The 9,729-nt window shown below is 38.0% G+C and overlaps 2 long non-coding RNA genes across 3 annotated transcripts in view; both read left to right on the plus strand.

The window, feature by feature from the left end:
• The window catches only part of LOC112147913, a 32,183-nt gene extending 25,762 nt beyond the window's left edge, over nt 1-6,421 (plus strand). For both annotated transcript variants that reach the window (XR_002919552.2, XR_002919553.2), the window contains exons 5-6: nt 6,063-6,152; nt 6,297-6,421. This is a non-coding gene — a long non-coding RNA (uncharacterized LOC112147913). The remainder of the gene's footprint in view (nt 1-6,062; nt 6,153-6,296) is intronic.
• Nucleotides 6,422-7,591: 1,170 nt separating this feature from the next.
• Nucleotides 7,592-9,729, plus strand: part of LOC112148093 — a 3,610-nt gene continuing 1,472 nt past the window's right edge. Inside the window, exon 1 of the long non-coding RNA XR_002919578.2 lies at nt 7,592-7,933. This is a non-coding gene — a long non-coding RNA (uncharacterized LOC112148093). The remainder of the gene's footprint in view (nt 7,934-9,729) is intronic.

The following is a 9,729-nucleotide window of genomic DNA, read 5'->3' on the forward strand; positions in this document are numbered from 1 at the left end:
TGCGTTTTTAACTATCAATTTCAGCATCTTCAGCGGGCAAATTCCTCTTAAAGCATTCACACTAGCATTATCCCAGGTAATGCTATATATCTAGATAATAATTATATGTTTAAAAGTTACGGTTTTAAAGTTTTTAAAATTTCAGAGAGTTTCATAAATGTTTATTCTGTTTGGTCAGCGACATAAGATGTGTTTTGGATTTTGACCCCCTGTGCGATTGAGTTTGTCACCCCTCATTTAGATGGTTCGGCAGATTTGTTGAAGTCCACCTGTGGTAAATTCAGTGGATCAGATGAAGATGAAAGGTCTACACAAACAGACTCTCACACGCCCGGCCTTCAGCAGACATGCATCATCGCACAGCGCTTGGTGGCCAGTCAGAGATCCTAGAAAGAGAGTCACCAAGACATTAAAATCTGGGGAAAGGGTCATGGAGAGGGAAGGAATGTAGGTTTCCATGACAATTAGGCCAATGGCATCCCTACAGTGAAGCATGGGGGTGGTAGCTTCATACTGTGGGTGAGTTTTCCAGCACTGGAAGACTTGTCAGGATAGAGGGATATAGCAAGACAGAGAGACACCCTGGATAAAAACCTCCACCTGAGTGCTTTTGACTTCAGACTGGGGTGACAGTCATCTTTTAGCAGGACAATAACCCTAAAAACCATGTAGGAGTGGCTTCACAACAACTCAGTGTATGTCCTTGAGTGACCTAGCTAGAGCCCAGACCTGAACTCAACTGAGCATCTCTGGGGAGGTCTGAAAAGGGTTTTTCACTGTCGCTCTCCTTCCAACCCAACAGAGAGAACCCCTGTATCCAGTTTTGAATGAGACTACAAAAGAAAAAAAAGTGGAAGAAGTGTAGCATTGTGAATACTTTCTGGATGCACTGCATGTCTTTGTGCACGCTGTGTGCAAGCAGCCATTTTAATATAAAAGAAGTACTTTCTCGCCAGATATTTTAGCAAGTTTTGCAACCTTAAACACTAATCTGGCTCCAGCTGGGACATGATTAGCCTTTTTATGTGTCTTACAAAGGCAATCTCTCAGCTGAATTTGTCTCAAAACGATTCCCTTTTTAGGTTCCGATCCCCAAACCCTGAAGAAATGTCATGAAAACCTTTGGACTTTGTAGTGAGATCATTTATTAGCCCACAAAGCGTAGAGGGAGACTTAAAAGTGTGTTACGACATGCAAGATGAGTTACTGTCATGCTGATTATTATATTCTCTGTCTGGTTAAATTTGAAGAAAAGTTTGAAATCTATTCCAGAAAGAAGATAAAAGGAGATGGTTTGCTTAGTGATGTTCTCCCTGATTCCCCTCTTAACGCCTTTAAAAAGTGCAAACACAGCCGAATCCTAAAATATGGAGGAACATGAGAGGGATGAGGGGGTGGCTGAGGAGCAGCGAGTACGAGCGAAGGCTCTTTTTCATTTCTCAGGGAGGAGACACACGAGACACCCAGACGTAAGGCTTTGACAGAAGGGCCTTCACTATGATGAATCTGCATTGAGAAGAGAAGAGAATGAACTGGGCTAGTTCAAAGAAGAGCTAATGGAGAAAGAGAGGAAGGAGAGCACGCAGCCATCTGGTCGGTTCACCGACACTGGCAGCTGAAGACAGGAGTCAGGAAGTAGAGGATTCCTCTGGTATTTGTCTCTAAAAAGTCTCTCTTTATTTTTTGATGCGACGACAATGGCCCATATTTGCAATAACTGATGATTTACCTGAATCTCATCTGGAGACGTTTCTAGCTAAAATGTATCTCTACTTTGGTTATTTAAAAAAAAAAAAAACAATCGAACATAGTTTAATTAAGGAGTTACTGAATGATTTTCCTTTCAAAGAGATTCCTCATGAAATCATAAAGCATAGAAGACAAAAATAATAGAACAAGTTTATATCACCTTTTTACTGAAAATACCTTAAATAAGTAGATTTTTTGTAATGCCGGGACTATAACCCCCGAGATCTTGGACGCTATGACAGCCAAACATTCACTTCTTGGCAAAGATCCATTCATGTTGTTCTTTTGTCCAGACTGAAGGAGAATCTGGTCACATAGAGAAGTCACCTGCACTTTATGGCCCTGGTGTCTCAATGACATTCTCCATGCAACTTCTCTTCTTCATCCTCTCTTTTAGAAGATTTGTCCTGCACATCTTCATCCTCACTTTGGATCTTCCTCTTAAACATCGGATTCATTTTTCTTCTTTATTTACGTTTTTCTTTGAATTAATTTGCTGCTTTATTTCACCATGTCACCATTTACTTTTGACAAAGCATGCGCACGTGTAATTGGAGTTGTTTACAGACTAGTTTTGGTCGCCTCCAACTCATTGTTTTTTGACATGCTGGCTGTTCGTGAAATCAAGGGTCCACAACCCTCGGGAGGCAGTGCTGGTACCATAAACCAGTACCAGACGCAGTACCAGAAACTGTACAGGAAATGAACCGGGACCAGATGCGGTAATGGATGCAGTACTGGACCCAGACCGGTACCGGACGCAGTACCAGAAACTGTACAGGACATGAACCGGTACCAGATGCGGTAATGGATGCAGTACTGGACCCAGACCGGTACCGGACGCAGTACCAGAAACTGTACAGGACGTGAACCGGTACCAGATGCGGTAATGGATGCAGTACTGGACCCAAACCGGTACCGGACGCGAGCCGGCCCCGAGTTGGGGTACCGGTGCGCTCTACATCCGGACCAGTTCTGGTTTGTGTCCTGCAGGTTGGGGACCTGTGATTTAATGGAAACAGCCAACACGCGTAAAAAAAAAAAGTATAAAATGGGGAAAAATTGTGACTCCAATAGTTGCTTATACCCTACAGCAGTGGATGCAGTTTGTTATTTGGATGCTGATTGGAGCTATCAGGAGAAAAGGCCTCCAGAAAGACTTGGATCACTTGGAACAGACGAGGGCGGAATTACTTACACACAAATCAGAGTCTATTTTCTCTCCATAGTGTCAGTCCACAGAAATCTCCCGTTCATTAGACTCAAGGTTCCAGACTGAGAGCTGTGAACCACAACAGCTAGAGCGCTCTGCTGTCTTCATGCGGGCGTTGTCCGCTCTTGTTTGCCAGACTTTCTGGTGCTTCATGATTCCACCTACGACATGAACACCCCACTGTTACAATCAGGAGCTTAATCATGCTTATTAAAATAATCAATGTTTACGGCTATGTCTCCCTGATCAAGTCCACAACACACTTCTTAGAGATTATTTTTTAATTAATACTCGACATTCAAAGTGAGAACTACAGACACGGAGAGCGTTCATCTGTGCAGACACCTAAATTGAATTTTAGCTAAGCTAACCGCTGAATTATTTCCTGCGTGTGCAAAATGAACAGCAAATACGCCGTTTGTTCATCAGTTAGCAGAGAAGCATTTGGTTTTTATTTATCTAATTTCACGGATGAGTTTGAACGCTTGCCCTGTCGCATGTTTTCCCTTTCATTCAGATTTATTCAGTATGTTGACCAGAGAGCTCACAGTGTTTACTTCTTCTGCTTCAAACCAGAAAACAAATGAAGAGAAAATTCCTTTAGCTGACGATGAAGATCAACTCTGTTGATGGTGCACATTTGGCTTCTGTCTTTGCTCTTCACCTTCCAGGTACCAAACGCTGTAATGTGATAGCTAAACACTTCTATGTTTCAGAGGTAGAGTGGTTGACCTCTGAGTGGTAGATTGCCAGTCTGGTTCAGGTTTTGGTTAGGTAAAAAAAAAAAAAAGAAGGAAAATCTGTGCTACAATTCTGACCTTTACTTACTCTTACGTATTCACCTGTAAGCCAGCTGTGACTGTCATTTTTAAGCTGTATATTATGTTTTGTTTTTACCTGTAAGGTGACCTTGGGTGTCCAGAAAGGCGCCATATAAATGAAATATATTATTATTATTGTTATATTTATTACTATTATTATTAAGGCTTAAACAGATCTGGCAAAAACAAGGACAAGGCCTTCTTGTCCTTATTTTTTTTTAAACTCTTCAACTTTTATCATTTTATCATCACAATTAGAATTGTAAAAAACAGATTGAAAAAACACAAATACTCAGTTAGGCTGCATAAAAATACTTTTTGGATACGGATGTTCCATTACTATCCGAGACAGTTTTGCTTTTCCATCTTGATAGAAACTATTTTTTCTGTCGTTTCGGTTGTTCTGTTTTTCTCTTTGTTGCAAACAAACACAAATTTTCCTCCAATGAATCTCAAATTGAAACATTTTACATAAATGTTGTGAAGCTCTAAAAACTGACCTAAAGATCCAGCAGGTAACTCCAGAGAAAGCAGCTGAACTCTGAAGCCTCCTCGCTGGTTGTCTGCAGAAACGATGGTATTTTCAAGGTTAATTCTAAAAGCTCTCAACATTTTCAGAGCTTCTCAGCATGCCGAGAGCCTCGTAAAATGTTGCTCAGTTTGTAGACAAAAACAAATCATGATGAATAGTAGAGGCGGAGACCGAGGACAATTGTAAGAATTATTTTCAAATTGGTCGGAGCATCTTCATTATGACTAAAACATGATTAAAACTGCATGAAATGAAATATGAGTATAGTGGCTTAACATATAACCTGGTCTGGGGTCAGTAAAACATTTGAAGTTGTTACCAATTTGATTTATGAATGATCTGTAAGAGTAAAATTCACAAATAAAATGCTAAAACGTGATAGTAAAAACAGCCTCACTGACTTTAATACTTCCTTTATGTGCAGACAAACTTAGTAATTAAAACAAACTTTGTTGTCTTGGATAATTGTTAGTGGAATTAATTTACTGTCCTTTGTCACAGTGATATTTAAATGTCACAACACGATATTAACATAAACAGCTGCTTTTGTGGGTCTAAACGCAGATAAAACAGAATTTTTAACAAATCCGTTAATTTAAACGTCATTCCTAAAGTTTACTCTGCACCTTTTCCATTATTTAAGAAGAGCTCTGTCAGCATATTTGTTCTCATTATTTAACTTAATTCTTAAACCTTTTTTGTTCATTAATTTGACCAATTTTGATGTGTATATATATATTCTTTTGTTTTGTTTTTGTCCTAAGTTCATATTGTTTATTCTCTGTGCTGTGACTGAATTTGTTTTGCTAAATGTATAGTTGAATTAAATGTTAAAGACAGTTAGTTACTAGTTGGCTGCTAGAAGTTAGAGGCTGGTGAAAGTGCATCCACTGGGTGTTCTGTCCTCTTTTTCTATCTATTCCACTATTATCATTTATTTTCACGTAGTTCTCCATGCCTCTGTTTGGTGCAGTGGGATTCATGTGTTGTCCTCGTATCCCGCTCCCCTCTGAGGAAGCAGGAGAGATTCCAGGTGAAACATCTGTTCTTGGCAGTGGACCTCGCCTCTGGCTCAACTCGTGCCCCCAGTTCCATCTGAATGAAGCTCATCGGCTACATTATTCAAACATGTAGTTATAGAGTTAGATTAGATCTTTAATAGTCTTTGTAAATCTTCTGTCCGTCCTGGGAGAAGATCCCTGCTTCATGTGGACAGTTTTTTTGTCCTAGAATCTGATTTTAGGAGTTTTCTTTACCAAGAAGGAAGGTCTGTTTACTTTAGTCTGTTTAGAAATCACCTTTTGTTTATATTATATGACAGATTTTATGTCTGTGTACAATTACCACTGTAAAGCCTGTTGTAATATTGGACCATATAAATAAAATTGAATGGAACACATAATAATCTCCTGACTGTGAAGACAACATCTGTATTCATTAAATGAACGTTCAAATTCCTAATGCTCATATGTTCAAGGTAGCTTACAATGTTACGGGAAGAGTTTTTGTAAAAAATCTGAAAAAACTGCAGATGAGTTGTTTGTTTCCTCTGGAAATAAGTCTTCACATGATTCATACATACCTTCAAATTGAAGTCTGTGGACTAAAACACTTTACTCTCATTCCGGAGAGTCATATGTTTTCAGTCAGATGTGTGGAAACGCTGGAAGAGCTTTTTTTAAACTAATTTACAGGCTTTACTGTTAATATTTTCACAATCTCTTCATATCTTTTCATGTCTTTTCAGGCTATACCAGACTGGAACAAATTGGATGTATTTCCTGAGAACATGTCCTTTAGTTTTGTTGGTCAGAACTCCAATCATTCATTTTACAGGGTTTGTTGTTCTGCCTTTTTCTTCTGTTTCCAACCAGTGCAGCTTATTCCATCTCAATTTTTGATTTTCTTCTGTGCTCGGAACTAAATCTTCTCTCTCTTCTCTTTGTGTTCTCTCACCCACTTGGACTGCTGTACGCTCCAGTCTTTTCATTCCTTCCTCCACAGCCGAGACGTCCAACGGCGCAACATGTTCGTTCAACGCTGCAGCCGCTGGGCCGCGACCTGCGCACGCATCTGCATCCTTCATTAAACTCGTTCACACCAGAAGAACAAACGTTTGGTCGTTCTTCTTCCACGGTTTTGTTCACTTGTTAGTTTTACACTGATGAAACGTTAACAGAATTAAAGTCACCTGTCTGCTTCCCTTTCAGTGCACAGCTCTCAAACGCACTACATATGACTTGAGGGGGTGGGAGGGGCCAATAAAGGGACAAAACACCTCCCGATACATAACAAATATATGTTCTCTTTGACGGGTTTTCAATAAAAGGTGTTTTCTGGCTGAGACTCAGGAGCAGAGCGACTAAATGCTGAGCACACAGGAAGCTCAGCGCTGCAGCAATGATACATCTGGAGCACGCCGTCTCCCAGCTGGTGAGATGAAGACGGCGGAGAGCACGCGAGCAGAGGACGGACATCAGATTTATGTTCAAGCCCTTCACAGAGATTTGTTTGTCCTGTTTCCTCTGCTTTCAGCTCAGAAAACGGCAGTTTTGAAGATTCTACAGATGCAAATGTTTCACATAAAAGCAGCAATTTTGGAGAGTTTTGTGTTATTGTCATTATAACAACACATTCCATTTAGAAGGTAAATGAAAGAGAAATTCAAACTCTGACAACAATATAAATACACATATAATTTGTTTATTAATGTTTTTGTCCAAAGTACTGGACGTGGTATCTGGTAGTTGCAGCCAATTAATGTTTCTACTTTTGTATTTACATTTATATATTTGGTCTTATCGAGTGTTTCTAATTTATCTATTTATGCCTTTAATCTGTGTCTTTGTGCTTTATTTCTTTTTTTTGTCTGTGTGGGGATCCCTGCAGTTGTTTCAATGTGTTTTAACTATAAAAAATGGCAAATAAATTGATTGATTGATTGGTCACATGACTCATTTAATTAAAAAAATGTTTCCTTTCCAGTTTTGTGAAATATTTACATTTGATGTGCCTTAAAAACCACCAAGTGCAAAAATGTTTTTTTTTTTTTTTAATAAATGCAAATTTCAAATTTATGGTGTTTACATTAGGCAAATTTAATATCTGACATCAATTTTTTTTGCAGTTTTATAGCTACTGATACTCCCATTTTTTCCATTATGTTCAACCTAAGGACCACCCAAGGTGTCTATCAACTTGCCTGAACAATTATATCATATATGGGGCTTTGCCATTTTAAATATTCAGAGGAATTTACACCAAAATAATTACTGAGGGAATACAAGTAAAGCTGAATAGTGTAAATGTTTACAGATTACCTATTATTGTGTCACATTTCCTTTGATTAATTGAAGATTCCTCCAGTTTTATAAGGAGTTACGTTTAAGTTTTAGAAGAATATTCTTAAAAAACTGTTACTGCTTATTATGTGTATTTTATTTGTAAAGACTTTTGTTTTGAAAGTGCCTTGTACTTCCGGTTTTTCCGTGAAGTTTCCGCGCATTTCAGCAGAGACAGGAAAAAGGAAAATGGCTGACACTCGTGCAAAGACAGAAACGGACTGAAAATTGTTGAAAATCCATCATTTGTCTGTAGCACCTGCTGGAAGACGAACAGGTACGCCAACTGATCATGTTTATGGTTTACATTTTGGGATTATTTATGTTCTATACAAAATAAATGTTTGAAGCTAACTAACGAGCTAACGCTATTAGCTTATGTAAAGCTTGGTTGTTAATCCAGCCGTGTTGGTTAACCCCAGAGAACTATTGCCAGGTGATTCTCACCTGAGCAAAAGTATTTACATGATGTTCAATATGTTGAATTTTTCTGAGTCTCTGGGTAAAGTCTCACATGTCCCAGGAAAGGGTGGACCAAAGACTAAGTCTCCAGCATTATTTATTTATAGGATTTTTTTGTTCTCAAATTCCTAATTTTTCAGTAATTTTCAAGCATGTTTTTAGGATCTTCCTATGATTCTATTTCCCATTTTATTAAATAAACCACAGTTAAAAATGTATTTCATCAATTGTTTCATGACAAATATTTTTTATTGGGTATATACTGTATTTAATGTAAAAAGTTACCCATCAAAAATGACAGAGTAATTTTTTATAGCGAAAGTGTTTTAGGGTTAAATGCTGAACAATTCAGCTCCAGAGTGTACAAAAAAAATAATGTTTAAAAAAAAAGTAGTATGAAGCAAAACCAAATGGAACAAAAATAGCCATGTTGAATGTCTGTCATCGCCAAAAGAATACGATTCTACAATAAATAAATAAAAGAAAATACAGATTCTGTATCAATGTTTGCTTATGAAACTTGAAAAAACTTGAAAAATAACCATTAGGATTGTTGAATGTCCGCTTTTATAAGACAGAAGAGAACTAAATACTTTATTAATCATCATTGTTGTTGTCACGTCTCATTTGAATGTCTTGGTATTCTCAGCTGACCGTTCTGTTCTGACTCGCTGCTGTTTCACCGTGTCGCCGCCTCCTCTGTTGGTCTGCCATCTTCTGTCTTGAGCTTACAGGCTGGCAGATTCCAGCCATGTTCAGCACTCCTGGAGGGAAGCTGACCTTCCCAAAGCCACTGGTGTGGATCCGCCATTCTCTCTGCTCCCGTCTGTCCGTCCTTCCTTCCTTCTTCATCCCTCGGAACTCATTTTTGGCATTTTCTAAGAGAGTAAAGAAGTATAAACACGGGTGTCAGACTCAGTCACACAAGAGGCCAAAATCCAAAACACACCTTTGGTCGTAGGCCGAACAGAATACATATTTATTGAACACTCTAAAACTAACTTTAAAACCGTAACTTTTTAACATAATTATGAAGTAGATATATAGCATTACCTATGATTACCAGCTGAATTTGGCAGCTGAAGATGCTGAAATTGATAGCTGAAAACGCTGAAGCTGATAGGCAGCTAAAGAATTAGCCGAATGTCAAATTAGCCTAAAAAAGATAACCTGGGTTAGCCAAAACAGCTAGTGTGTAGCTAAAAAATAGCTAAATTTCAGAATGTCTAAAAAGAAAAAAAAAAAAAAAAACACCCAAATTGGCCAAAACAGCTAGTATGCAGCTGAATGTTAACTAAACTCCAAAAAAGCCTAAAAAACGAAAAAATAAAATGAAAAAATAAAAAATTTGGTTAGCCCAAACAGCTAGCATGTAGCTGAAAAAATAGCTATAATCCAAAATAGCCTAAAAAGCTAAAAAGAGAAAAAAAACTTAGGTTAGTCAAAACAGCTAGCATGTAGCTAAAATATTTGCTAAACTATAAAATAGCAAAAAAGCCAAAAAAAATCTTAGTAAATGCCAAAATAGTCCACAAAGCTAGAAGAATGCCAAATTTTAAACCTTAAAACCGTAACTTTTTAACATAATTATGAATAATAAAAAGGGAGGAA

This window comes from Oryzias melastigma, linkage group LG9 (genome assembly GCF_002922805.2).
Source record: "Oryzias melastigma strain HK-1 linkage group LG9, ASM292280v2, whole genome shotgun sequence".
NCBI lineage: Eukaryota > Metazoa > Chordata > Actinopteri > Beloniformes > Adrianichthyidae > Oryzias > Oryzias melastigma.